The sequence below is a fragment of the Aethalodelphis obliquidens genome, unplaced genomic scaffold, assembly GCF_003676395.1.
Source record: "Aethalodelphis obliquidens isolate GAN/ISIS:26980383/991018 unplaced genomic scaffold, ASM367639v1 scaffold16, whole genome shotgun sequence".
In the NCBI taxonomy this organism is placed as follows: Eukaryota; Metazoa; Chordata; class Mammalia; order Artiodactyla; family Delphinidae; genus Aethalodelphis; species Aethalodelphis obliquidens.
Window position 1 is genome coordinate 2,342,742 of NW_020837960.1, and position 27,828 is coordinate 2,370,569.

Genomic DNA, 27,828 nt, shown 5'->3' on the forward strand with positions numbered 1-27,828 from the left:
TTTATTTCATGGCTTAATTTCAAAGGGAAAAATATTCTAGAAGGAAGGCATTATATGGGGTGTTACAGAAAAAGCAGCCTACTGTTTTTTGTACTAAAGAAAACTAAGGACTTTTTAGAAAGATGTGATTCTTATCAGAAGCAGACCATGAGCTAAATCTCAGGTTAAGAGATGCACTATCAGTGGTTGTCACAGTATACTTGTTTCAGATTTGGATTCTGAATATACTTTCTATAAATTATCAGTAGAGTTGGCGGGGGGGAAAAGCTTTTTATGAGGTGGCACTCTCATTAAAGTATATGAATGTGAGGTATCTGTTGCTTCTCACAGAAGCTGTAATAAATTATATGGAAAACTATTCTCCAGTCTTTTTTCAGCTTTTATGAGTTACAGTTGACATATAAAACTGTAAGATGTCTAAAGTGTACAACGTAATGATTTGACATACGTATACATTGCGACAGCACCCCCATTGAGTTAGTTCATGCATCCATTACCTCACATCTTTCACATATTCATCTTTCTTTCTTTTTTGGCAAAAACATTTAAGGTTTGCTTTCTTAACAAATTACGATTATACAATGCAGTGTTACCAACTGTAGTCACCATGTTATACATTAGATCCCCTGACCTTATTCATTTTATTAATGAAAGTTTGTGCCCTTTTACCAATCTTTCACTGTTTCCCCCACCCCCACCTCCTACTCCTGGAACCACTTTTTTACTCTGTTTCCATGAGTTTCTTTTTTCTTTTTCTTTTTTAGATTCCACAGAGAAGTAATTCCATGTGGTAATTTCTGCCTAGCTTCTTTCACTTAGCGTAATGCACTACAGATTCATCCATGTTGCCAGGATGAAATGGCAGGATTTCCTTATTTTTAAGGCTGAAAAATATTCCATTACATATTGTATACGTATATATACACACCACATTTTCTTGATCCATTCATTCATTGATGAGCACTTAGGTTGTTTCCATACCTTGGCTATCGTGAATAATGCTGTAATGAACATGAGAGTACGGATATCTCCTTGAGATAAGGGTTTCGTTTCCTCTCTAATCTTATTGAAAATTAAAAACCAGCTCAGGGCCAGCTCTACCCACCACCAGTCCCTGCCATCAGGAAACTTGCACAAGCCTCTTAGATAGCCACATCCACCAGAGGGCAGACAGCAGAAGCAAGAAGAACTACAATCCTGCAGCCTGTGGAACAAAAACCACATTCACAGAAACATTGACAGGATGAAAAGGCAGAGGGCTATGTACCAGATGATGGAACAAGAAAAAACCCCAGAAAAACAACTAAATGAAGTGGAGATAGGCAACCTTCCAGAAAAAGAATTCAGAATAATGATAGTGAAGATGATCCAGGAACTCGGAAAAAGAATGGAGGCAAAGATTGAGAAGATGCAAGAAATGTTTAACAAAGACCTAGAAGAATAAAGAACAAACAAAGAGAGATGAACAATACAATAACTAAAATGAAAACTACACTAGAAGGAATCAATAGCAGAATAACTGAGGCAGAAGAACAGATAAGTGACCTGGAAGACAGAATGGTGGAATTCACTGCTGTGGAACAGAATAAAGAAAAAAGAATGAAAAGAAATGAAGACAGCCTAAGAGACCTCTGGGACAACATTAAACGCAACAACATTTGCATTGTATACAAGAGAGAAAGGACAAGAGAAAATATTTGAAGAGATTATAGTTGAAAACTTCTCTAACATGGGAAAGGAAATAGCCACCAAAGTCCAGGAAGCGCAGCAAGTCCCAGGCAGGATAAACCCAAGGAGAAACATGCTGAGACACATAGTAATCAAATTGGCAAAAATTAAAGACAAAGAAAAATTATTGAAAGCAGCAACAGAAGAATGACAAATAGTATACAAGAGAACTCCCATAAGGTTAACAGCTAATTTCTCAGCAGAAGCTCTACAAGCCAGAAGGGAGTGGCATGATATACTTAAAGTGATGAAAGGGAAGACCTACAACCAAGATTACTCTACCCGGCAAGAATCTCATAAAGATTTGATGGAGAAATCAAAAGTTTTACAGACAAGCAAAAGCTAAGAGAATTCAGCACCACCAAACCTGCTCTACAACAAATGCTAAAGGAACTTCTCTGAGTGGGAAGCACAAGAGAAGAAAAGAATCTACACAAACAAACCCAAAACAATTAAGAAAATTCGTCACAGGAACATACATATTGATAATTACCTTAAACGTGAATGGATTAAATGCTCCAACCAAAGCACACAGGCTTGCTGAATGGAAAGAAAAACAAGACCCATCTATATGCTGTCTACAAGAGACCCACTTCAGACCTAGGGACACATACAGACTGAAGGTGAGGGGCTGGAAAAAGATATTTCATGCAAATGGAAATCAAAAGAAACATGGAGTAGCAATACTCATATCAGATAAAATAGACTTTAGGGGCTTCCCTGGTGGTGCAGTTGTTGAGAGTCTGCCTGCCGATGCAGGAGACACGGGTTCGTGCCCCGGTCCAGGAAGATCCCACATGCCGCAGAGCGTCTGGGCCCATGAGCCATGGCCGCTGAGCCTGCGCGTCCGGAGCCTGTGCTCTGCAACGGGAGAGGCCACCACAATGAGAGGCCCGTGTAAAGCAAAAAAAAAAAAAATACACTTTAAAATAAAGAATGTTACAAGAGACAAGGAAGACAACTACATAATGATCAAGGGATCAATCCAAGAAGAAGATATAACAATTATACATATATATGCACCCAACATAGGAGCACCTCAGTACATAAGGCAACTGCTAACAGCTCTAAAAGAGGAAATCGACAGTATCACAATAACAGTGGGGGACTTTAACACCTCACTTACTCGAATGGACAGATCATTCAAAATGAAAATAAATAAGGAAACAGAAGCTTTAAATGACACAATAGACCAGATAGATTTAACTGATATTTACAGGACATTCCATCCAAACCAGCAGATTACACTTTCTTCTCAATTGGGCACGGAACATTCTCCAGGATAGATCACATCTTGGGTCACAAGTCAAACCTCAGTTAACTTAATAAAACTGAAATCATATCAAGCATCTTTTCTGACCACAACGCTATGAGATTAGAAATCAATTACAGGGGAAAAAACATATAAAACACAAAGACATGGAGGCTAAACAATATGTTAATAAATAACCAAGAGATTACTGAAGAAATCAAAGAGGAAATCAAAAAATACCTAGAGACAAATGACAATGAAAACACGACGATCCAAAACCTATGGGATGCAGCAAAAGCAGTTCTTAGAAGGAAGTTTATAGCTATACAAGCCTACCTCAAAAAACAAGAAATCTCTCAAATAAACAATCTAACCTTACACCTGAAGGGACTAGAGAAAGTGAACAAACAAAACCCAAAGTTAGCAGACGGAAAGAAAACATAAAGATCAGAGCAGAAATAAATGAAATAGAAACAAAGAAACAATAGCAAAGATCAATAAAACTAAAAGCGGGTTCTTTGAGAAGATAAACAAACTTGATAAACCATTAGGTAGACTCATTAAGAAAAAGAGGGAGAGGACTCAAATCAGTAAAATTAGAAATGAAAAAAGAGAACATACAGCGACACCACAGAAATACAAAGCATCCTAAGAGACTACTACAGGCAACTTTATGCCGCTAAAATGGACAACCTGGAAGAAATGGACGAATTCTTAGAAAGGTATAACCTTCCAAGACTGAACCAGGAAATATAGAAAATATGACCAGGGGCTTCCCTGGTGGCGCAGTGGTTGAGAGTCCGCCTGCCGATGCAGGGGACACGGGTTCATGCCCCGGTCCGGGAAGATCCCACATGCTGCAGAGCAGCTAGGCCTGTGAGCTATGGCCACTGAGCCTGCACGTCGGGAGCCTGTGCTCCACAACAGGAGAGGCCCGCGTACCGCAAAAAATAAATAAATAAAAATAAAATAAAAAATATGAACAGACCAATCACACGTAATGAAACTGAAACTCTGATTAAAAAGCTTCCAACAAACAAAAGTCCAGGACCAGATGGCTTCAAGGTGAATTCTATCAAACATTTAGAGAAGAGCTAACACCCATCCTTCTCAAACTCTTCCAAAAAATTGCAGAGGAAGGAACACTCCCAAACTCATTCTATGAGGCCACCGTCACCATGATACCAAAACCAGACAAAGATATTACAAAAAAAGGAAATTATAGACCAATATCACTGTTGAATATAGGTGCAAAAATCCTCAACAAAATACTAGCAAACAGAATCCAACAGCACATTAAAAGGATCATACACCATGATCAAGTGGGATTTATCCCAGGGATGCAAGGATTCTTCAATATACACAAATCAATCAATGTGATACACCATATTAACAAATTGAAGAATAAAAACCGTACAATCATCTCAATAGATGCAGTAAAAGCTTTTGACAAAATTCAACACCAATTTATAATAAAAACTCTACAGAAAGTGTGCATAGAGGGAACCTACCTCAACATAATAAAGGCCATATATGACAAACCCACAGCAAACATCATTCTCAATGGTAAAAAACTGAAAGCATTTCCTCTAAGATCAAGAGCAAGACAAGGATGTCCACTCTCACCACTATTATTCGACATAGTTTTGGAAGTCTTCTCTGATTTTGGGAATCAGAGAAGAAAAAGAAATAAAAGGAATACAAATTGGAAAAGAAGAAGTAAAACTGTCACTGTTTGAAGATGACATGATACTATACAAAGAGAATCCTAAAGATGCCACCAGAAAACTACTAGAGCTAATCAATGAATTTGGTAAAGTTGCAGGATAGAATATTAATGCACAGAAATCTCTTTCATTCCTATACACTAATGATGAAAAATCTGTAAGAGAAATTAAGGAAACACTCCCATTTACCACTGCAACAAAAAGAATAAAATACCTAGGAATAAACCTACCTAAGGAGACAAAAGACCTGTATGCAGAAAACTATAAGACACTGATGAAAGAAATTAAAGATGATACAAACAGATGGAGGGATATACCATGTTCTTGTATTGGAAGAATCAATATTGTGAAAATGACTCTACTACCCAAAGCAATCTACAGATTCAATGCAATCCCTATCAGATTAACAATGGCATTTTATATGGAACTAGAACAAAAAATCTTAAAAATTGTATGGAGACACAAAAGACCCCGAAAAGCAGTCTTGAGGGAAAAAAACGGAGCTGGAGGAATCAGACTCCCTGACTTCAGACTATACTACAAAGCTACAGTAATCAAGACAATACAGTACTGGCACAAAAACAGAAACATAGATCAATGGAACAAGATAGAAAGCCCAGAAAAAAACCCACACACCTATGGTCAACTAATCTATGACAAAGGAGGGAAGGATATACAATGGAGAAAAGACAGTCTCTTCAGCAAGTGGTACTGGGAAAACTGGACAGCTACATGTAAAAGAATGAAATTAGAACACTCCCTAACACCATACACAAAAATAAACTCAAAATGCATTTGAGACCTAAATGTAAGACCAGACACTATAAAACTCTTAGAGGAAAACATAGGAGGAACACTCTTTGACATAAATCACAGCAAGACCTTTTCTGATCCACCTCCTAGAGTAATGGAAATGAAAACAAAAATAAACAAGTGGGACCTAATAAAACTTCAACTTTTTTGCACAACAAAGGAAACCATAAACAACACGAAAAGACAACCCTCAGAATGGGAGAAAATATTTGCAAACGAATCAACGGACAAAGGATTAATCTCCAAAATATATAAACAGCTCATGCAGCTCAATATTAAAAAAACAAGCAACCCAATCCAAAAATGGGCAGAAAACCTAAATAGACATTTCTCCAAAGAAGACATACAGATGGCCAAGAAGCACATGAAAAGCTGCTCAACATCACTAATTATTAGAGAAATGCAAACCAAAACTACAATGAGGTTTCACCTCACACCAGTTAGAATGGGCAGCATCAGAAAATCTACAAACAACAAATGCTGGAGAGGGTTTGGAGAAAAGGGAACCCTCTTGCACTGTTGGTGGGAATGTAAATTGATACAGCCACTATGGAGAACAGTATGGAGGTTCCTTAAAAAAGTAAAAATAGAATTAGCATATGATCCAGCAATCCCAGCCCTGGGCATGTACCCAGAGAAAACCATAATTCAAAAAGACACATGCACCCCAATGTTCATTGCAGCACTATTTACAATAGCCAGGTCATGGAAGCAACCTATATGCCCATCGACAGATGAATGGATAAAGAAGATGTGGTACATATATACAGTGGAATATTACTCAGCCATAAAAAGGAACAAAATTGGGTCATTTGTTGAGATGTGGATAGATCTAGGGACTGTCATACAGAGTGAAGTAAGTCAGAAAGAGAAAAACAAGTATTGTATATTAACGCATATATGTGGAACCTAGAAAAATGGTAAAGATGAACTGGTTTGCAGGGCAGAAACTGAGACACAGATGTAGAGAACAAACTTATGGACACTAAGCGGGGAAAGCTGCGGGGGATTGGGGGTGGTGGTGTGATGAATTGGGCGATTGGGATTGACATGTATACACTGATGTGTATAAAATTGATGACTAATAAGAAGCTTCTGTTTAAAAAAATAAATTAAATTTTAAAATTTTGAAAAAGCAATCATATTAGACACTACAAGACCAAATATGTAGACTTTAATCTGGGAGAAATCAAAATGCTTTGTATGCTGAAAGCATCTCAAGAAAAGCTGGCCACACTTTCTCTCACTTCTGTTAGAACTAAACAAAATTATCTCTTTTTTTCACAACTTTATTGGATTATAATTGCTTTAGAATGTTGTGTTATTTTCTGCTGTGTAACAAAGTGAATCAGCTATACATATACATATATCCCCATATCTCCTCCCTCTTGCGTCTCCCTCCCACCCTCCCTATCCCACCCCTCTAGGTGTTCACAGTGCACCGAGCTGGTCTCCCTGTTCTATGTGGCTGCTTCCCACTAGCTATTTTACATTTCGTAGTGTACATATGTCCATGCCTCTCTCTCACTTCATCCCAGCTTACCCTTCCCCCTCCACCCGCCCCCCCAAAAAAAAAAAACAGCTCCAAGGGTTACTGTATTGGATTACAGTCTACCGAAAGGATTTAACAAATAATCATTACTTTTTTAAAACAGATATTACTTTTTTCTGCCTTTCTCAACATTTCACTATCAAAGATGTCTCAATTACACATACTGTATAGTACATGCAGAGTTTGTCTTTAAGAGATATTATTAGAAGACAGTACCATCTGACTTTGGAAACTTGGTTATGGTGATCTCCTTTCTTCCTGGTATCATCTTAACAGTCTCATGGCATTAAGCTAATTATTTTAGCACTTCACATTCAGTAACTGTGAATAGGATTAGGTAGTCTGTTTTATTTAGGCCAGGAATACTCTGGTGTTTATAATTTATAATGCTTTTCCCTGAATAAAACACTATCTATGTTTCTGAAAATTTGGATGGATTGTCAAGTGCTAGACAGCTTTGATTTTCTTTTTGAGCTATTCAAACATAGAATATAGAACAAGAGGAATTTAGCTTTGTAATTACAAGGACTTATCACAGTACCTTCTCTAAAGTTTTAGGACCTTGTTAGAGTGGTTTATGTTCAATAATCTTTTTAAAGGGAGGAAAGTTTAGTGTGAGTTTTTCCTCACCACAGGCAACATCATGTCAGGAAGGGAGCCAACAACATAACCTTGACCTTTAAGCCTGTTTGCTCACCATAACACTGAAATAACAATTCCAACCATAAAAGATTGTCATGAGTCTGAAAATGAATATATAAGGGAGCTGGCTAGTGCCTGGTATATGCCAGTTCAGTAATTATTGATTTTTCTTTCTGCTGTTAAATTTCCCTGTTGTGGTTTAGTGTTCTCTGTAGAGATGGATTAGAGATTAAAAGTTCAATATGATTAGTGACATATAGGACTGTCTATTTTAATAATTGTTTTCTTTGTTTTGTTTTGTTTTGTTTTTACCCTTGGAACTCAGAGGCTAGCACTTTGGAAGATTTATCCTCCTATACTATAATTCTCTTCATTACTATCAACTCAATGGTGGTAATATTGAGGTGGGTTTATGGTTATAGGGAAAAGTTACCAATGTTTCTCTTGCATAGGTAACTGGAAACATAATATAACCATTATGGGTTTTGTGGGGGGTTTAGTTCTATAAAGATAGTATTTTCGTTATATGACATTCATTATTAAGTACATGGCCAAAAAGTAAGATTTGTCCCAAAGGGTCTAAGTGAGTAGTCAGACTTGGCCTTGGTTGGACCAGGAGGAGTGAGCTGTTGGGTGACAAATTAATGCAGGACTTGGAATTAGATGAAGCAACAGAGACCACAAGTTCCTTCCACCATGGATCACTGGATGGCACTGAAGGTGGCTGGCTGGCAGATGGCTACCCTCTGTGCAAACTGTAAAGTAGGCCCCTAAGAAAGTGCTTGCAGCTTAAATAAATGCATATAGATTAAAAATTGAAAATTTAAAAATTGTACCCCATATATTATAAACTTTTAACATTTAAATGATGGTTAAGAGTTTTAATTGTTTCACAGCAAACTCAGAGTAGTTCTAAGCAGTGTTTTTCTAAAATTATACCAACCCTTGTTGATCCTATATTTTGATTACTATTTAAAATGTCAACACTCCTGGACTGTTATGTTGCAGAGCTTTTGAATATATCTTGTCAGTGGTTTTGAAAATATTACATTCGTACTTGATATATACCGTTCTGGGTGCATTTTGTGAGAGTTACTCCAGTGTACAAAATTTTTTAAAAAAATTAAATTAGAATGTTTTTATTAGTATTACCTTTTATTTTTTTAATAGGCATACCAGTCACTAGTCACAGTCATCATAAAGGAGAGATGATGTAATAATGTGAAATAGTCACATATTCCCCTATTGGTAGATAATCTCATTTAAAACAGAATTCAGTGCAGTGAGTGAATATATTTTATAATAATTCTCTCAGACCCACTTATTTTATGTGTTAAGGAACTAATAGAGGGAATATAACATCAAAGACCAGGTTTCAAATTCAGCCTTAGCCACTTATAGTGTGACCTTATTTGAGTAAATTAAGCTATCTTAGGTTCAGTATCATATTTATAAAATGGAAATGTTAATAATAATATCTACTTCAGAAGGTTTCTGTGAGCACGTAAAGCTATTTAGATGTGAAGAGTTTGGTATGTTGCCTGGCACAGAGCACTTCTCCATGAGAGGTACCTGTATTTTTGTTGTCGACATCATCTTCGTTATCATCGCTTTTGAATTAACATTTCTTGGATGTCCAAGTCCAGCATTATTCCTGTGAATGTAAGAAAAGTGGAATCATGAATATTTATGCATTTCAATATAAAAATTTTCATCAAGAGACTAATACGGCTCTAGACATTATAACCCGTATATAACTGAGGTTATTTGTTAAATGACATATCTGTGCATTAAGATTTTTAATCTAATTGATATTAATATGGCTGGTCCACTTTACAGCGTAGTTTTTGAACACGTACTCTCATCCTTTTGCAAAGGGTAATCTTTAGAAGTGCTCAGTGGTGTCATCTTCGTGCACACCTTAAAAAATGTTTACGTGGGGCTTCCCCGGTGGCGCAGTGGTTGAGAGTCCGCCTGCCAATTTAGGGGACACGGGTTCGTGCCCCGGTACGGGAGGATCCCACATGCCGCGGAGCGGCTGGGCCCGTGGGCCATGGCCGCTGGGCCTGTGCATCCGGAGCCTGTGCTCCGCAGCGGGAGGGGCCACAACAATGAGAGGCCCGCGTACGGCAAAAAAAAAAAAAAAAAAATGCTTACGTGCCAGCAAGCACTGTGTGTGCTCACTTATGTTATCTCATTTATTTTTTACAATGAATGTGGCAGGTGAAGATTGTCATTCTCGTCTTAGATAAAGAGAACATCAGTCTCAGATTGTTTATAGGACTTGTTCAAAGTTTTACCTCGTCTTGTGTCACTAGGTCACTCTTAATTCCATCAAACCTCCACTACTTTTCTTTAAAGGGCCATAATTGGGACAGACTATGGGAATTTCCTCTCTGTTAACTGGGGAACAGATTTCATCTCACTCTAAAGAAGATCATGTTAACAGTCAGGACTGTATAATGACAGGCTGACCTCCCTTAGCACGGAACGACCTCTTTACCAGTTGTAAGATTCAAGCGCAGGCAGAATTGTTGTTTGGCAGCAATGTTATGAAGAAATTGAGGTTTATATGAAGGACTGGGTTTTGTATCTAATAAAGACCTTCCAAAGCTCAAAATTGTACCTTCTAGTGATTTATTTCCTCACCCCCTCCTGTAATCAGATGCTGTATCCTGAAGATTTTACCTTCACAAAGTTTCAGAACCCTCACAAATATTATACTAGAGAACAGATGCATTAAACAAATATTTGATTGCCTACCATGTGCTGGGAACTTTGCTAAGCAGGTAATTTGTGATGTCTTCTTAAGGTGAATTCTGAATAATTCTTTGAGGACAGAGAAAATGATGTGCTCTTACTAACATCTAAGTAATAGATGGTTATATGATGAACAGTAGCAAATATTGGATGGATGAAAGGAAGGAAAACAACCATATGCCTCATATAGATAGATAAAGGGGGAAATAGGGTCTATCCTACTTGCTGGTACATAAGCATCTCAGTTTATAAGAAATTTTCGTTAAAAGAAAGAAAATTATTTCAGTACTGCCCCTCCTCATTTGTCTCCCTGTTTTCTTATTGTATTTGGGGGAGGGAGAATTTAATTGGAGAGTTTTTTTGATGGGTAGAATACTTATTTATGTTCACTTTTCATATAAAATAGAGCTGTATGTTACATGTTAGAAAATGGGATTTCATGCTCTCCATACCCCAGCCAGCTCCCTGAGAGCCCCAGTCAGCCATCTCATGAAGCCAAGAAAGCTGAGATTTCTTGATAACTGAGATAATAAATACACCTCTTATTTAAGTCACTTTAATAAGTAATGTGTCTCTTAAAGTTGGAGCATGCTAACTTACTTGGATGAGATGAGTGGAAAAAGCCCTGTGAAGGTAAACTTTACCTTCACAGCTGAGAATATGACATCTTATTGGAGGAAGAGGGACAGAGGTTTAAGATCTCGACTTTTTTTTTTTTAAGTAAACCTTATTTTTAGTTTGATCTTTATAAAGCCTTCAACAATGTCATCAAGGATTTGGACTCTTTTTAACCTTCCTCTTTGCTCTCCATGGCTGTTTTTTCTTGGGCTCGTCAGTTTATGCTTGCAAGGTAACTGGCATCACAGCCACACACAGCCATGTCCAGAGATGTCAGGGTCTGGGAAAGGGATCTCTTGTTTTGAGTCTCTGCTTTCAGGAAGGAAAAATCTTTCCCGACAATCCTTTAACTGACTTCTCTGTCAGAACTAAAACACATGGCCATATGGGAGGCTGTCTCTGCCATTAAAAAAGCCTCTCACGTGTAGCGTTCTAATTGCACCCCTGCTCTTCCTTCTTCAAGTCTTAACACTCCTTAGTCCATCCACTGCCACCAAATTTTTCTACCTAAAGCACAGATCTGATCAGGTCATTCTACCACTTAAAGATTGTCAGTGGTTCCCCTTTAGATACTGAAGGAAGTCTACCTCCCACCCCTTCCCCATCCCAGATCACTCTGCACAGTACATGTATGATGTCAGTCCTCCATGGAGGTGGGCTAGTTTCTAGTTCTGTTTGTAAACACTTTCAGATCATACCTTGAGTGTTGTTTTTTTTTTAGGTTTCTAGAAACAGAGACCTTCAGGATACTGCAGATGATGTGTTATGTGAAGAAATAGTCATCAGTATTTATTAAGCAAATATTTATCGTATACTCCTTCTGGGTCAGGCACTGTACTTGGAGTATAGGATTGAACAAAACAAACACAGTACTGTCTTCAAGGAGCCTGTGATCTAGAAACAGAGACTTGTTAAATTGAACAAGTAATTCTAAGTCAGTGTGACAAGTGTTAGAAAAAGAGCGAGTGTCAAAAGACTCACTAACAGGAGGACCAACCCCACTCTGAGGGTGAGCTTCCCCAAAGAAAGTGTTTTAAATGAGAGATGAGTAAGTCCTAGCCAAGTGCAGAAGGTGGGGCTGGAAGGCCAGCCATGTGGAGAATGGATGGAGATTGGCTGGAACGTGCCGTGATCCAGACAGGAGATGGTGGTGGGCTCGACCAGAACTGAAGCAGTGAGGATAGAGAGAAAATACAGAACGCGATACGGGATTGTATGTGGGGAATAAACATGTGACTTGAGCAGATGGATGAAACTGTTGTATTCTGAGAAAAGGATTGGTGCTTGGATGGCAAAAGAGGAACCAGAAAGAGTTTAAAAGAGCACGTTGGCAGCCTCCGCATCAGTCAGCCACTTGGAGTACAGAGTGATGTTCAGGTTATTGCCATTGCCTCAAGGGTGCTGTGCCATCTAAATGATGTGTCCTCTGTCTCTGCCGCTGTTGTTACTACCAGCAGATATAATGCTTTTTACCTTTTTGGCTTGTGTTTACACCGATTTTCTTGACTTTATGACTCTAACCCATTGCCTTCTCTCTTGTCCCTTTAGTGTTCCTATACTATGTGTGCCCCTCTCTATGTGTTTCATTGTCCCACAAAAGGAATTTACAGGGTGAGCTAGATAATATCAAGTCTAGAATATCCTGTCAGTCAGCATCTCCTGCCAGTTGTCCAGTGAACCATTACCACTGCTTCATGACCCAAAGCGTGGCAACTTTTATTTATCCATTCATGCAACAAATAATTTTTTAGCATTAGCTCTGTGCCAGTGATACACTAGGCCATGGTAAGAACATGTGCTTTGTAGTTATTAAAACTTTGATCTAAATTCTGGCTTTCTCATTCACCAAATACATGAACATAGGCCAAAAACTATTCTTAAGTTCTCTGTGCCTTGATTTCCTCATCTATAAAACAACACATCTCAAGTTGTTGTGAGGATTAAATGGAATAATGTAAGTAAAGGGCTTAATTTATTCATATCGATCATGAGGAGGGGTATAAGGGTAATGGCGGTGGCCGTGATAGCAGGAAAGGGAATCGTTGAGGCAGTGGGAACGTGTGGTTAGAATGGAGGCAAGGGTAGAGACTTTGATCATGAGAGGTGAGGGAGTGGTGATACTTGGTTACAGGCACAAAGTATCTAAAGGGAAACCACTGCCCTTGGCTGCTTTGCTCAGAATAGCTGTGGATAAGAAAGGTGCTCAAAGCTTCAAGGACTGTCCAGTACAAAGGAGTTTTTAAATTTAGTTGGGCTCTATTGTTAAGAAACAAATCACTGTGCTCACTTAAACTTGGACCTTGGAGAGTATATTTTATGAGTTCAACACGGAATTACTTTCACAGTTCAAGAACACTGACAAAGTGACTTAAAAGTGTACAACAATTATCTACTTCAGATGGGGGGGAAGTCTATATTAAAATGGAAAGAACAGTGCTCACCTGCATGTACTTTAAAGAGCAAGTTAAAGCCCCACTTCTTGGCCAGGGTGCATTATGGTCGTTCAGTTACATCCTCTGAGCACTTTGTCTTTTTGACAGAACAAACTGATTTCAAAGTATAGCTTTGTTCTCTGTAATGAACTGTATTGCTTACAAACTTTCAGGCAGAATTCAGAGCTCAGTGTGAATATTCTCTTTGTTTTAATTATTTTTGTTACTTGTTCATTTGAATAGCTCTGGTGAAAAAAAAACTTCTTAGGAAAAAAAACAAGATGTAGTAAACAAATTTAAGAAATTAAATATAATGGTAATAATAGCTAATATTTGTTAAGTCCTTAGTTTATAGATCAGGCACTGTGCTAAGGTATTTACGTGTATTATGTTACTTAGTAATCACTGTCATGAGATGAGAGCCAGCCTTATCTTCGTTTTACAGATAAAGAAACTAAAACTTAGACTGCCCCATGCTCACACAACTTGGAAGAGACAGAGCCAGCATTCACACCCCATGTTTTTAACCATGTTGTTAGTTGAACAAGTTCTTTATTATTCCTTCACCCTGTTTGTTTAGCAATAATTGGATAAGGATTGAGTTCAAATTCAGTAGAAGTTGGATTGTATACTTTTTTGAGAGTTGAATCACCATTTTATTATTACATCCCCAATCTCCTTCCATGTTTTAAATTGCATGCCTTTTTCAAATTGCAGTTTTGATTATCATGTGTTGTGTCATTTTTTAAACTAACTTTAAATGTAGAGAATACATTTGAAATAACAATAATGAAGGATTTTTTTTCCTTGAAGTCTGTAATAAGATGTTTGCAGATATACTGTAATTTTTTAAAGCACAAATTTTCTGTCATCCATCTGTTATTTTTCAGAAAGACCAACTTAATAAAAGTGAATCATGTTAAACTAATGCTTCTATAAAATTACAGGCTCACTCAGAAATAAAAGTTATTCAATAAAAATATGGAAGAGCACAAAATTATGTGCCCATTTAAAAACATTTTATCAGTTACTATTTTGTTTCAAGTGGGCATAGATCCTCTTTATTTCTTCATAGACTTTAATGAATTTGTATGTGTATGAATATAGTTAGACCTAGGTTTTGGGAGAACAGGTGATTTATTCATTTTTATAGCCCTCATACCTAGCAGTTAAGAAAATCATACATGTCAATAAAGGTTTTTTGAATGAATGCACTTTTAAATTAGTTTTTTTTTAATAAATTTATTTATTTTATTTACTTACTTTTGGCTACGTTGGGTCTTCATTGCTGCACCTGGGCTTTTTCTAGTTGCAGCGAGCGGGGGCTACTCTTCTTTGCAGTGTACGGGCTTCTTATTGCAGGGGCTTCTCATTGCGGTAGCTTCTCTTGTTGTGGAGCATGGGCTCTAGGTGCACAGGCTTCGGTAGTTGTGGTGTGCGGGCTCAGTAGTTGTGGCTCATGGGCTCTAGAGCACAATCTCAGTAGTTGTGGTGCACGGGCTTAGTTGCTCCGCGGCATGTGGGATCTTCCCTGACCAGGGATCGAACCCGTGTCCCCTGCATTGTCAGGCAGATTCTTAACCACTGCATCACCAGGGAAGCCCTAAATTAGTTTTTGATTGTCCACAATAAATAGAGTCCTTTTTTTTTTTTACTCTGGAAGAAAGGCAGCATGGGAGGTGAGGGGAGATTATAAAAACAATACGTCTTTAAAATATTCAGAACATGCATACCAAATATAGGTCAGGCCTGTGGAGGTATAAATTTAGGAATTCTCAGTAGGCAAATGGTATTTAAACAGTGAGACTGAGTAGCTGACTTTTGGAAGTAAGTGTGGGCAGAAAGATAATGTTCAGGGCCTGAGCGCTGGGACTGGCTAACATTAAGGTCTCAGGATGAGCAGGAGACACATCAGAACACGGAGCAGGAAGACGAAGCATTCTGATGTCCTGGAAGCCAAAGGAAGGTGATCTCAGGAAGGAGGCAGTGATGCCTGTGTCCTCTACTGACGAGGGGTCAAGTAAGGTGAGAACTGAGAAGTGACGGTTGGATTTATTATCATGGAGGTGACTGTGCAGTGGGTAGGATGGATACCTGATTGAAATGGGTTCAAAAGGGAATAAGGGGAACTAGAAACTGAGATTATAGATAACTTTTTCTAGGAAGTTTGCTATAAAAGGAAGGAGAAAAATGGGTTGGTAGTTTGAGGAGGAATTGGGGTCCAGGAAAGGGCATTTGTCTAAGATGAGAGAAACAGTGGCACGTTTGTTTGCTAAAGAGAAGAATCCAATGACGTGGGGAGAAATTGATGGTGTTAGAAAATGGTGAGTGGGTCACTGGAGTCTTGTCCTTGAATGAGAAGCTGTGCGGTCTGGGTTGCAGGGGATGGGTTGGCCCTGTTAGAGCTCGGACAGTTCATGCGTGGAAATGGGAGGGAAGGTAGAGTGTGTGGGACAGTGAGGTAGGTGGAAAGATGTCACCAGTGAAGGGAGTTTCTGGAAGTTCTTGTCTCACTGGTTTATAAGTAATTTTCATTTCTTCTCTTCTAGTTTAAGAATTTTATGAAAAGCTTTTTCTGAATTGTACAGTTCATATAAACTACCTTCGTGGAAATATTGAACCTTGATATGAAATGTATCATCCACTCTTTTAAGTTGTAAACTGTGGGGGATTTAAACTTTCCAGAAATAACAGATTTTTACTTCAATCCCTTTGAGTCCAATTGCCTTTAATATGTTCACCCAATTTTAACTTTCTAAAGCCTTATTCAGCAGTTTTCTTCCTGATATGTTGTAACTGAGAAAGTCCATTTTATTTCTCTGAGCTTTCACAGTTAACTTGAGAAAGCCCTGTTTTCCAGATATTTAACCAGTTTCTAAATTACTTTACCAGGTGCCAGTGTACTACATTTAATGTACCAAGTAATGATTACTGATTGCTGGTCAATCCATATTCTAATTGCCTTTCTCCTCAAGGTATTGTTCTCCTGGGGGAAATTGTCAGCTGTTCAATGTTTTGAGACCAGAAACATTTAAAAATGCATGAAAACTTAAACTCTGAGCTTGGTAGAAACACATTTAGCTGGCTTTACTACTAGGTTCTGATCATTTTTTTCATGTAATGAATATGACTTCATTTTGTATTAAAGTCTGTTTTCTCAGACAGATGGATATAACCTTTTTCTGAAATTATTTCCACAATAACTGCTAATAATAGAATCATAATTACTTCCTTCCATTTATATGTATGTGTCAATTCTTCTCAATCAAAATATTCCCATAGAAAATATGTTATTAATATAAAATATTAATATTTTTGTTGGTAGTTTCAATTTGAAGAAATCAATTTTAACTCTCTTACTGTCCAAAAATGCTCATATGACTAACCTAAATTATCGATAGTAATCTGCGAATGACTAACAGGAGAGAGAAGGAGGAGAAGGAAGAGAGGTGACCTCTCAGGGGACTACTTTATTTCCTGGTATTAGTAACAGATCTCTCACAGCTAAAGCTTATTTTGTTCAAGAATCTAGGTAACAAAAGAAATAGCCTCTTAAAGTGGTAGTGTGTGGTTTTGGACACTTTTGAGTATCTCTTCATTTTGGGTCTTCTCATAGTTTATAAATTAAAATATCAGGACATTCTTCAAAGTATATTAAGAAAATATATTGAATTAACTTAAGCACCATTATTTGCAGCCAACTTTCAGCTTCATAGTTTGTATTTTACTCATGTTCTTAATGATTCTCATTTCTTCTTCTCTGTTTGATCTACTGACTCCTCAACTGAAGTTGGGAAGAGGTGGCTTTATTTCCTTACTTTTTTTTTTAATATGTATTATTGTTTAACTTTGAGGGTGATTCAGAATTGTAAGATGTAAAAAATACATGCAGACTTGTATCTAAGTGGATAACAAAGATATCAACAGTAAGGAAACCTATGAACAGTATGGACACAGTTCAGTCTCATGAAACACAGAATTGTTAGAGACCTGCTTAGTGACACTAGCACAGCAAAGTGTTGCATTCTAAGCTGGGACATACAGACTTTGTTTGTTTGTTTGTTTTGTGGGGTGTTTGGTTTGTTTGTTTTGCTCAATCCTCTTTTTTGGTTGAAATATAGTCGATATACAATATTATGTTAGTTTCAGGTGAACTGCACAACGATTTGACATTTGCATACATTGTGAAATGATCACCATGATATCTAGTAAAGGCTTTGTAAACTCTAAATAATTTCATCTAGGGCTTCCCTGGTGGCGCAGTGGTTGAGAGTCTGCCTGCCGATGCAGGGGACACGGGCTCGTGCCCCGGTCCGGGAGGATCCCACATGCCGCAGAGCGGCTGCGCCCGTGAGCCATGGCCGCTGGGCCTGCGCGTCCGGAGCCTGTGCTCCACAACGGGAGAGGCCACAGCAGTGAGAGGCCCGCGTACCGCAAAAAAAAAAAAAAAAAAAAAATTCATCTACCATAACAATTCCTAGACTTCTCTGTATTCTTAATATTTTAGTTCTTCCATGTATTCTTAATTCTTACCTTCCAATGGGCATTGTATACTTTGAAAATTATATGTTTAACCATAGGACTAAACTAATGAAACAAAACACTAAAATACTTATTTCAACAGTATTTTCACTCTCATGTATTTTCCAGTTTCTTGAAATTGCCTTCAGAGCCAGTTTACAAACCATACAAGAATTCCCAGGAGCAGTTTTTCAGAGCTATCTGAAACACCGTCTCCCGGGCTGCAGTACTCATTTTGCCCCAAATAAAACTTAACTCCAAAAAAAAAAAAAAAGAATTCCCGTTTACCACACAGTCTTCCCTTCACTGATCAGAAATGATTTTATGAGTTTCCTTTTTCATCAAACCTCACTCCAAAGGGATTCTATTTTTTTTTTCTAAAGCCAAGCCTACTTTCAAGGGGAAAATGTTTTGCCACCATTGAAAATTAAGAAGCTGCTGGCCCTGAAGGCCATTATAAAAAAATTGACAGATTGTTCTGAGCAGAATCAGAGGGACGTCAAGGGAGTGAGAGTATAACTTCCCACAGAAACTTTTGAAGGAGTTGTTAATCAGGGTCCTTAGAGGTTTAAAGATTCATGGTTGCTCTCTTGTCATGCCAAGAAAGTACATTTTGTTTTTTTGGTAGGATGAATATTTCTCGGAGGGGTAAATTGGTTCGTCTTTACCTAAGAATCACTTTTATTCAGGCTTCTCTTATCTTACCAATGCAGTGGTCACAAATTCATTCTTTTATTCTTTCCATGTATTTTGAGAACTGAAGATGCAGATGTAAAACAACAGACAAAACTCCAGTTCTCCTGGAGGATACGTTCTACTGAAGCGAGAAGGTGATAAACTAAGAAAATAGAATACATAGTGTGTTAGATGGTGAAGTGTGCTCTGGAAAAAATAATAAAGCAAACCTCTGCTTCTGGGTGAGGGTGGAGCTGGTGGCAGGTCATCATCCCTAAGGCTGGAGACTGGAGGCTGGGAATCTTGCCTTGGCCCCAGAAAGAGGGTGGCTACTTCAGAGCAGCAAAACCAGCCAAGTTCTGGCAGTTGTGTGGTGCTGGACTGGCAGAAAAGGAGCCTGGAAGGTCCTCAGCACAGAGCCAGCTTCCCCTTTGTGATGTTTACTGTATTCCGAAGCTGTGGGAGGTCAGGAGTTGCAGGAGACTAAAAGTCTAAGCAGAAAATACCTTGTTGAGGACATCACAACCTGCCAGGCTGTCATTCAAAAACTCTAGAGGGCAATGCCCTAGGAACTGGGGAAATCAGAGTAGACTGAGTCTTACTAAAACTACAGCTTAGGCTGGGGTCAGTTCAGTCCCTGATTGAGTGAATCCTAAGGTAGTCACTCACTCATTCTTCCTAGGAGAGGAGAGTGTGAACCCTCAGGGAGAAGCATTATCATCAGGGCATAAGTATATACTTAACATAAAGATTGCAATAAAATGTTTCTAGTTATGACAACAGATAAGGACATATGAACACACTCACACTAGAAATAGATACACAGATGATCCAGACATTAGAGTTATTAGACAAAGACTTTAAATGAGATTAAAATATTCAAGAAAATAAAGGAAAAGAAAAATAGATAAGAAGATGGAGTGTTTTGCTGAAGAATTAGAATCTATAAAAAGAATTCAATGGAAATTCTAGAGTTGAAAAATACAGAATATGAAAACAAGTTGATGGGTAAAATGATGGTTGAAATGTCAATACAGACAAAACAGAATTGGTGAACTAGAAGACAGGTCATTAGAAAATATCCAATCAGGAACACAGAGAGGAAAAAAAAGGAGAAAAAATGTAATAAACATGAGACACCCAAAAATGTTTAACAGCACTGTCCAATAGACATAAGATGGCAGAATACATATTAACTTAAAGAGTTGAAATTAATTAAAAAATATATTTTAGGGCTTCCCTGGTGGCGCAGTGGTTGAGAGTCCGCCTACCGATGTAGGGGACACGGGTTTGTGCCCGGGTCCGGGAAGATCCCACATGCCGCGGAATGGCTGGGCCCGTGAGCCATGGCCGCTGAGCCTGCGCATCCCATCCGGAGCCTGTGCTCTGCAATGCGAGAGGCCACAACAGTGAGAGGCCCGCGTACCGCAAAAAAAAAAAAAAAAAAAAAAAATGTTACAAATATATTTTATTTGACCCATTATTTAGTAAAATATTATTTCAACATGTAATTAATATGAAGATATTTTTAATCAGACACTTCACTTTCTTTTATTCACGCAAAGTCTTTGAAATCAATGTGTGTTTTACACTTGGCCACATCTTATTCTAGACTCTCCATGTGGCTGTCACATGCGGCTGTGGCTGCCATACTGGCAGCTCAGGTTTACATGTGTGTAATTAGAACCCCAGAAGGAGGAGAGGAAAGGAGTCAGAAGCAATATTTTTTTGAAGATTAGGTAGGAAAAGTGATCGAGAATGCTAAATATTGGTAGTGGGGACATGAGGAGGTATATGGTTTTAAAGAAAGAAATGAGGGAAGGCCTCCCTAAGAGCAATATTTGAGGATAGACATGAAGGAGATGAAGGAGTAGGTGGCTTTTGCAGATGGAGAAAACAAGAAGATTGAAGGCAGGGTCATGAGGCTGGAATATGCTGGCATTTTTTAAAAAAACATCAAGGGGCCTAGTATGTGATGGAGGGATTTATCTGGGAGAGAGAAGATTTAGGGTCAGAGAAGCAAAGGGGGGCCGAGCATGTAAAGCTTTGAAGCCTTGATAGACTTTTTAAAGTTTATCATTTTATTGTGCTTCACGAACACTGTGTTTTTGTGTGTCTTTGGTTTTTTGGTTTTGGGTTTTTTTTTTTACCAATTGAAAGTTTGTGGCAACCGTGTATAGAACAAACCTATTGGCACCATTTGCTCACTTCATGTCTCTGTGTCACATTTGGTAATTCTCTCAGTATTTCAAACTTTTCATTGTGATTATATTTGTTATGGTGATCTGTGATCAGTGGTCTTTGATGTTACTGCCACTCACTTGAAGGCTCAGATGATGATTTTTTAGCAATGTTGTATTTTTAAATTAAGGTATGTGCATTTTTAAGACATAATGCTATCACACATTTAAATAGACTACAGTATAGTAGAAACATAATTTTTATATGCACTGAGAAACCAAAAGAATCGTGTGACTTCCTCTATTGCTTTACTGCAGTAGTCTGGAACCAAACCCATAATATTTCTGACATATGCCTTATGTTTACATTTTTATGTTTTGTTTACTCACTTCGTATTGTTGATCTAAAATAAATAGACTGCCAGTTATTTCTCCACCAAAAATGGGTTTGCTCGGGATCAATAAAGAATTGTAATTCAGGATTTGCAACCATGGCAAGCCATGTGCAGTTCCCACACAGCAAGGAGAGGCCTCTTTCAAAAAGGGAAAGGAAACTGGGAGGGCTATAGTAAACAAAGAGTCTATGTGAGGATTTGAGGATTTGAGAATTTGAGGTATAGTGGCTTTTCCTTGGCTGAGTTGTGATAAAACAACTGCTGTGGTAAAAAACTGCTGCTGGTAAAAAAAGAGTACCCAGATTCCTCTCAGTGTCTGAGTCCTTACCAGGCAAGAAAGGTAGTCTTTCTTCTTATTATTGAGCTCTGCTATTGTCATAGGGTGTGAGAGCTTCCCCTTTGGCCTCCCAACTCAATTTTAAGTGAGGTTTCTGTTCATTAAGTTTTACAATATTAAGGGGTGGGGGAAATCTTAAGCCTTAAAAATTAGCTTTGGTTTTTCTTCTGTTGTTAATTAAAAAAATACTTCCTAAGAGTAACTGACTGGTAGTCATGTGATACCATCATAAGTGTGCCACTAAATGTGCAGTGTGAAGAGTCAGGGAAAGCGTGTGTTTGTTTTCAGGTTGGCTTTCAGAAATCCTTTTCCCCTAGTCCCTAGGATATGATCAAGCCTTGTTAGCATAAGTTTTTTTAAATAACAACTTTTCCACAGTGAATGTAATAACTAGCAAGAAAATCAATATAGTTATTCATTTTTTAAATTCTTACGTTTTGTTTTCTATTTTAAAGATTGAAAATAACCACTTTCAATTAGTTAAGCATGGATTTTTTAAATTATAAATAGCTTATTCTTCAGTATATTGTATGTTAGGGGACAGGAAGATACCTGGTTAGAAGGATAAGGCATTTCTTCTCCTGACAAATGAAGATATTAAAATGAATGATACCTGAGTGTTATATATTGTCTTCCTGCTCAAAGATGGTAAATATGTAATTCTTATAGCCAAGATGGGAAAATAAATATGAATCTTCATTTGCTGAGGTTGAATGAGAGGCTTAATTATGGTAAAGGAACTTTCTTAGACAAGGAAAACAAAAGGTAAGAAGAAAAGGTTGAGAAGTTTAAGGACTAGGTCTCTTCAGGGATTGATATTAGCTCTAGGCTTACTTAACGCTTTTATAAATAATCTGGAGAAAGACAGTTCTTGGTCAAATATCAGAGGTTTTAGAGAACGCAAAACTTTCCAGTAGGAAAGAGTCAATAAATTGGTGAGTGTCCTCAGGGAGGCCCAGGCAGTTCTGTGGAGGTGGGCAGTGAGTGTTGAAATGGGCAAATGCAACAACACAGAGCTGGTCATCGAGAGTCCTGTGTATGTGTGCGTGTGTGCGTGTGTGTGTGTGTGTGTGTGTGCGTGGCTTTAAGGCAGTGGCTTTTTCCCTTTTTGAAGAGTACCCAGATTCCTCTGAAAATCTGATTAAAGTTATGAATCTTCTCCTTAGGAAAAAGCTAATAATCCCCACAGTAAGAAGTCATGTTCCAAGGTGGTGGTCTTGAACTAGCTTAAAAATTCAAAAATAATTTTCCTTAATCTATTCAGTGTGGGAGCAAATATTTATTGAGCTTCAGTTATAATCTTGGCCCTATATTAAGTACTGGAAAGACAAACTTGGTATCTGACCTCACATAGGTTACAATTTTGGGACAGAGATAGACAATCAAGCATTTGTGCTGTAATGTGATAACTGTTCCCATCCCCATGCTAAAGGACTGTAAGAGACCCTGGAGAGGCACCTAATTCAGACGTTAGAGGAGAAACGGAGATTTCAGAGATGGCTGTGAGGGGACATCTAATTGATATCCAGGGGTTACCTTCAGTCAAAATTTCACCCAAAAAAGTCCAGAAACAGAAATTTATTATAGCTATATTGCAAACATTTAGTATCTGTAGGTCTGATACACCTCAAGATAGGTTCAATGGAATAAAGCAACTAATATGAATAGAAGGACAAGAGCAATTTTTAAGTGTGATATTTTTGGACTAGAAGGCAGAGGCTAAGTAACATGTGTATACACACACACACACACACACACACACACACACACACACATACCCACACACACGCACATTTGAGAAAACGAGAGAGTCAATGTAATGTTAGCAAAGACTTACTTACCAAATCCCTCAATACTAGAATAAAAGATATATAGCCTTGAAACTTGATCTGGGTAACTTCCTTTACTAAGTAAAGAAATTTCTGGACTCATTATCCTAAAGATGATACCAGAAGGAAATATTAATGGAAATTAAGATTTTAGAGAAATTTTAGAATGACACGAGTACTTAAATAATCTATTTCACCTTTAACGTTGACTTACCAAGGGTACCCAATCTTTATTAGTCAGGGTAATGATGACTTAACTGTCATAGCAAACAAACCCTGGAATCTCACTGACTTAACACAGTACAAGTTTATTTCTCTCCCACATGAGGTCCAGCATAGGTTAGGAGACCTCCTTCCATCACGTAGCTACACTCTCTGGAAGACCACAGTCTCTGCCAAAGGGAAGGAGGAAAGGAGGAGACACTTTGGCTCTTAATTGCCTCATCCCCAATGTGACACGCATCACTTCAACTCATACTCAGAGACCAGAACTAGTCACATGACCCCAACATAATTGCAGAGCATTCTGGGGAATGTAGGAATGCACATGGAATATTTGGTGAGCACTGTATCTGCCACACCTTCCAATACTACATTCTTTGTGGACAGTTGTTGGCCAAAATATCACTGTGGCCTAACAAAGGAATTTGTGTGTACCTGTGTGTGCACCCCTACACACACACATGGCTCCCTCTTTTCTAGGGTTCTCCAAAACAAGAAGCTCCTGCCAGAAAAATATCTGGCTACTATTACAAAGAGTTCTACCTGAGTGATTGCTGGATGAAAGGGAAGCGGACAATTTGTTGTAGAGAAATATGCTGTTAGAATTCCTGTTTCCTCCCCTTTGTCCTTCCCCAGGACAGAACTACTGCAAGGGGCTAAGCAGGAAAATGGCAGTACCACTAAACAAAAATGTCAAGGTAAGGAAGAAGAGCAGGTGTTTCTCCCAGGGAGAAAATAAGTCTGCTTTTAGACATGAGGAATTTGAAGAAGGTGGCATTCTATACGCAGATAGAAACTGAGATCTGCAACTCAGAAAAGTGTTTAGCATAGAGGTGTAAAGTTTGGAGCCAAAAACCTATAGTTGAAACCATGGGCATAGGTGAGCTCTCTAGAAGAAAGTGCCAACATTTAAAGTTGACAGAGAGAATGTGAGGTTGGATCTCAGAGGATCACATGGTAAAAGAAGTGAAGAAGCCATATGACTTTAGGGGCAGCAAGGATATAACAAGAAGTTTGGAAGGAAAAGGAAGAAAAAGAATAGCTCTTTCCTTCCAATTTAGAGATTAGAAAATCCAAGTGAGGGAATTCCCAGTGGTCCAGGGGTGAAGACTTCGCCTTCCAATGCAGGGGGTGCAGGTTCGATCCCTGGTCGGGGAGCTAAGATCCCACGTGCTTCACGGCCAAAAAACTAAAACATAAAACAGAAGCAATAATGTAACAAATTCAATAAAGACTTTAAAAAATGGTCCACATCAAAAAAGAAAATCTTAAAAAAAAAAAAGAAAAGAAAATCCAAGTGAGGCCATCATGCTAATTCCGCTCCAGCAGTCAGTGCAAGGTCACTAACTGCCCAGCGGGCTCTGCTTCCCTGGAGAAAGTCCAGCTACAGATTGTGATGGAGTGGATGACTGAAATCGCTTTCTAACAAAAACCTGGAATTAAGACCAGTCTCTGCCTAAAAGAATTCCTCAAAAGAGTGGGATGCTGGGAAATAAATTTAAAAGTCTATTAAAAATTGCTGTTGAATCGACATCTCGTGTTTTCTCTGGACCTCTTAGGAAGGAGAGCAAATCTAGTCACATCATCTGTCACGTGGATTATTGGAATCACCTCTTAACTGGCTTCCTGGTCTCCACCCTCGTCCTCCTCTGGTCTGTTCTGAACACAGCAACCAGGGTGAGCTTGTTCAAGTGTAGGTCAGACTGGATGCTCTTCATCTGAAAACCTTCCAGTGGAATAAGAGACGTACAAGGCCAAACCATCCACCCTCCTCATGTCTCTGACCTCATTTCTGCTGCTTCTGCCCTGGCTTACTTGTTAGCTGACCCAGCCACCTTGCCACCCCTAGAACACGTTAGTCTGTACCTGCTGTTCCTTCTGCCCAGAATGTTTTTCCTTCCAAAATTATGCATGCTCATCCAGTTTTCCTGCAGATCACCACTCCATTTTCTCTTGATCTGAGAAACTTATTCTGACCGTTCTTTATAAAATAGCCACCCCAGCCCTCAGTGCATTTACTTTGCCCTTTTTCTCCATTATGCCAACCACCCTCTGACATATGATACATTTACTTGTTTTGTTTGTGTCTTATGAGCCTACCTACTGCCTTCCCCCAGAATTCAAGGTCCATGAGGGCAGGAACCTTTTCAGTTTTGCTGTCTGTTCTTTCTAGAACAGAGCCTGACCAATAATAGGAGTTTAGTTACTAACTGTTGAATGAATGAATGGATAGAAAAATGATCCTTTGTAGTCACCTATATTTCATTTTTTTTAATTGAAATATAGTTGATTTATAATGTGTTAGTTCCAGCTATACAGCAAAGTGATTTAGTTATATATTTTATTTTTCAGATTATTTTCCATTATAGGTTATTACAGGATATTGAATATGGTTCCCTATGCCATTCAGTAAATTCTTGTTGCTTACCTATTTTATGTATAGTAGTTTGTATCTGTTAATCCCAAATTCCTGATTTACCCTCCCCTCCCTCCCACCTTCCCCTTTGGTAACCATAAGTTTGTTTTCTATGTCTGTGTCTGTTTCTGTTTTGTATATAGATTCATTTGTATTATTTTTTAGATTCCACATATAAGTGATATCATATAATATTTGTCTTTCTCTGTTACACATATATTTCACTTTTAATAAGAATATTTTAACACCCCCAAGAAAAGGACATATGGTAATTTTACATTTATATGAATTTAGCTTCAGGAATCATTATTTTTGTCACTTTGCCTCAGTGAATACTTGCGAGCACTGTTGAGGACCTCTTAACCATGCCATCCTAATTCTCTTAGACCTATTAATCCTTGCCGTGTAGTATTTGTGTTGTTCATAGGAAATAAATTGCTTCAAGCTGATTTAAGGAAATAAGAATATTGCTTACTTCCTACTTTTAAGGAAAGCAGGAATAGGGCTTATTGTGCTATTCTTTTTGTCAAAATATACAATTACAATACTTTTTTATGTACTAATTTAGCAACACTTGTTTTTTGCATATTCATTCCATAATGTTTTCAAGACAAATTTTAGAAAGACGGATGAAAGGAATATTTGTTGGTGCTTTGTTATCTTTAGTATCATTAAATATTATTTTCATAGTCAAGTTGCTTCAATAACTGCTGTGTTCTAAAGTTCCGATTTCCAGATGTATCAGGTTGTCATAGAAAGTTTGTTGTTAGTACTTTTGTTTTTTCTCCTTTTCTTTTATTAGTTGTTTTGAGGCAGTAAAATAGTCCTGTGTTCCTTCATTAGAAAGACATCACTTTAAGTTATTTTAAGTCCTTGAAAAGACCACTTTACCACGGGGAATCAGAGACAGCAGACGGGAAAAGACTTTAAAACCCCATATTAAGCTCAGAGTGAAATTGTAATCAGACAACCAATTATTTAATTTTCTTAACGATGCACTTTATAAATGTCAATGCAATAACTTGTAGAGAGAAAAATAGTAAGGGTATGAAATATATTGATAATTATAAAAAGGAAGAAGACAGATCTTTGAAAGATGCTGCCCCTGTTTCAATAGTCGTAAAATAAGCTTTCTTTGTTTTATGCATATTTGGGCAAATGTACTTTATTGAACTTCCCTAGGTGTTTAATTCTTACCAACACATAACAGAATTTTCCTTTCTTTGACTACCAGCACCTAAAATATTAGTAGAAAAAAAAGCCAGGGGCATTATTTATTTCTAAACAAAATTTTTTATAGAAGTAACCATTTTATAATACAAGCACAATTAACATCTGACAATGAAAGCCTAATCATTCACTATTTCTAACCCCTTTCTTGTAAATATAAAAAGGTTAGTGTAATAAACAAGTAGTTGATAACTAGTTGGGTGATTTAAAGTTGTTTTTAAACATCATGAACGCTTGTCGTTCTTTGCTTTAATCAAAAGGTAGTCTTTATTCATAGCTTGTATGGAAGTGAAACCTCAGATTCCAGATTGTTCCATTGGTAAGCCTGAAACAGGAGTCACAGTCATGAAAGGGAGGAATGATTCTTAGATATGTCACACGTTTACAATACATGTCTGTTGAAGCCAAAGAGGCAATATAGTCTCCTAGTAGCTATGATGAATAATGGGCACTCACACATTGCCTGTTTGTGGTGATATTTAAATATACTGTGTGAGTG

General features: G+C 37.9%; 1 protein-coding gene across 2 annotated transcripts in view; it reads left to right on the top strand.

Moving 5' to 3' along the window:
* DIAPH3 (diaphanous related formin 3) overlaps positions 1–27,828 on the top strand; it is a 546,908-nt gene that overhangs the window by 475,587 nt on the left and 43,493 nt on the right. The window lies entirely within an intron of this gene.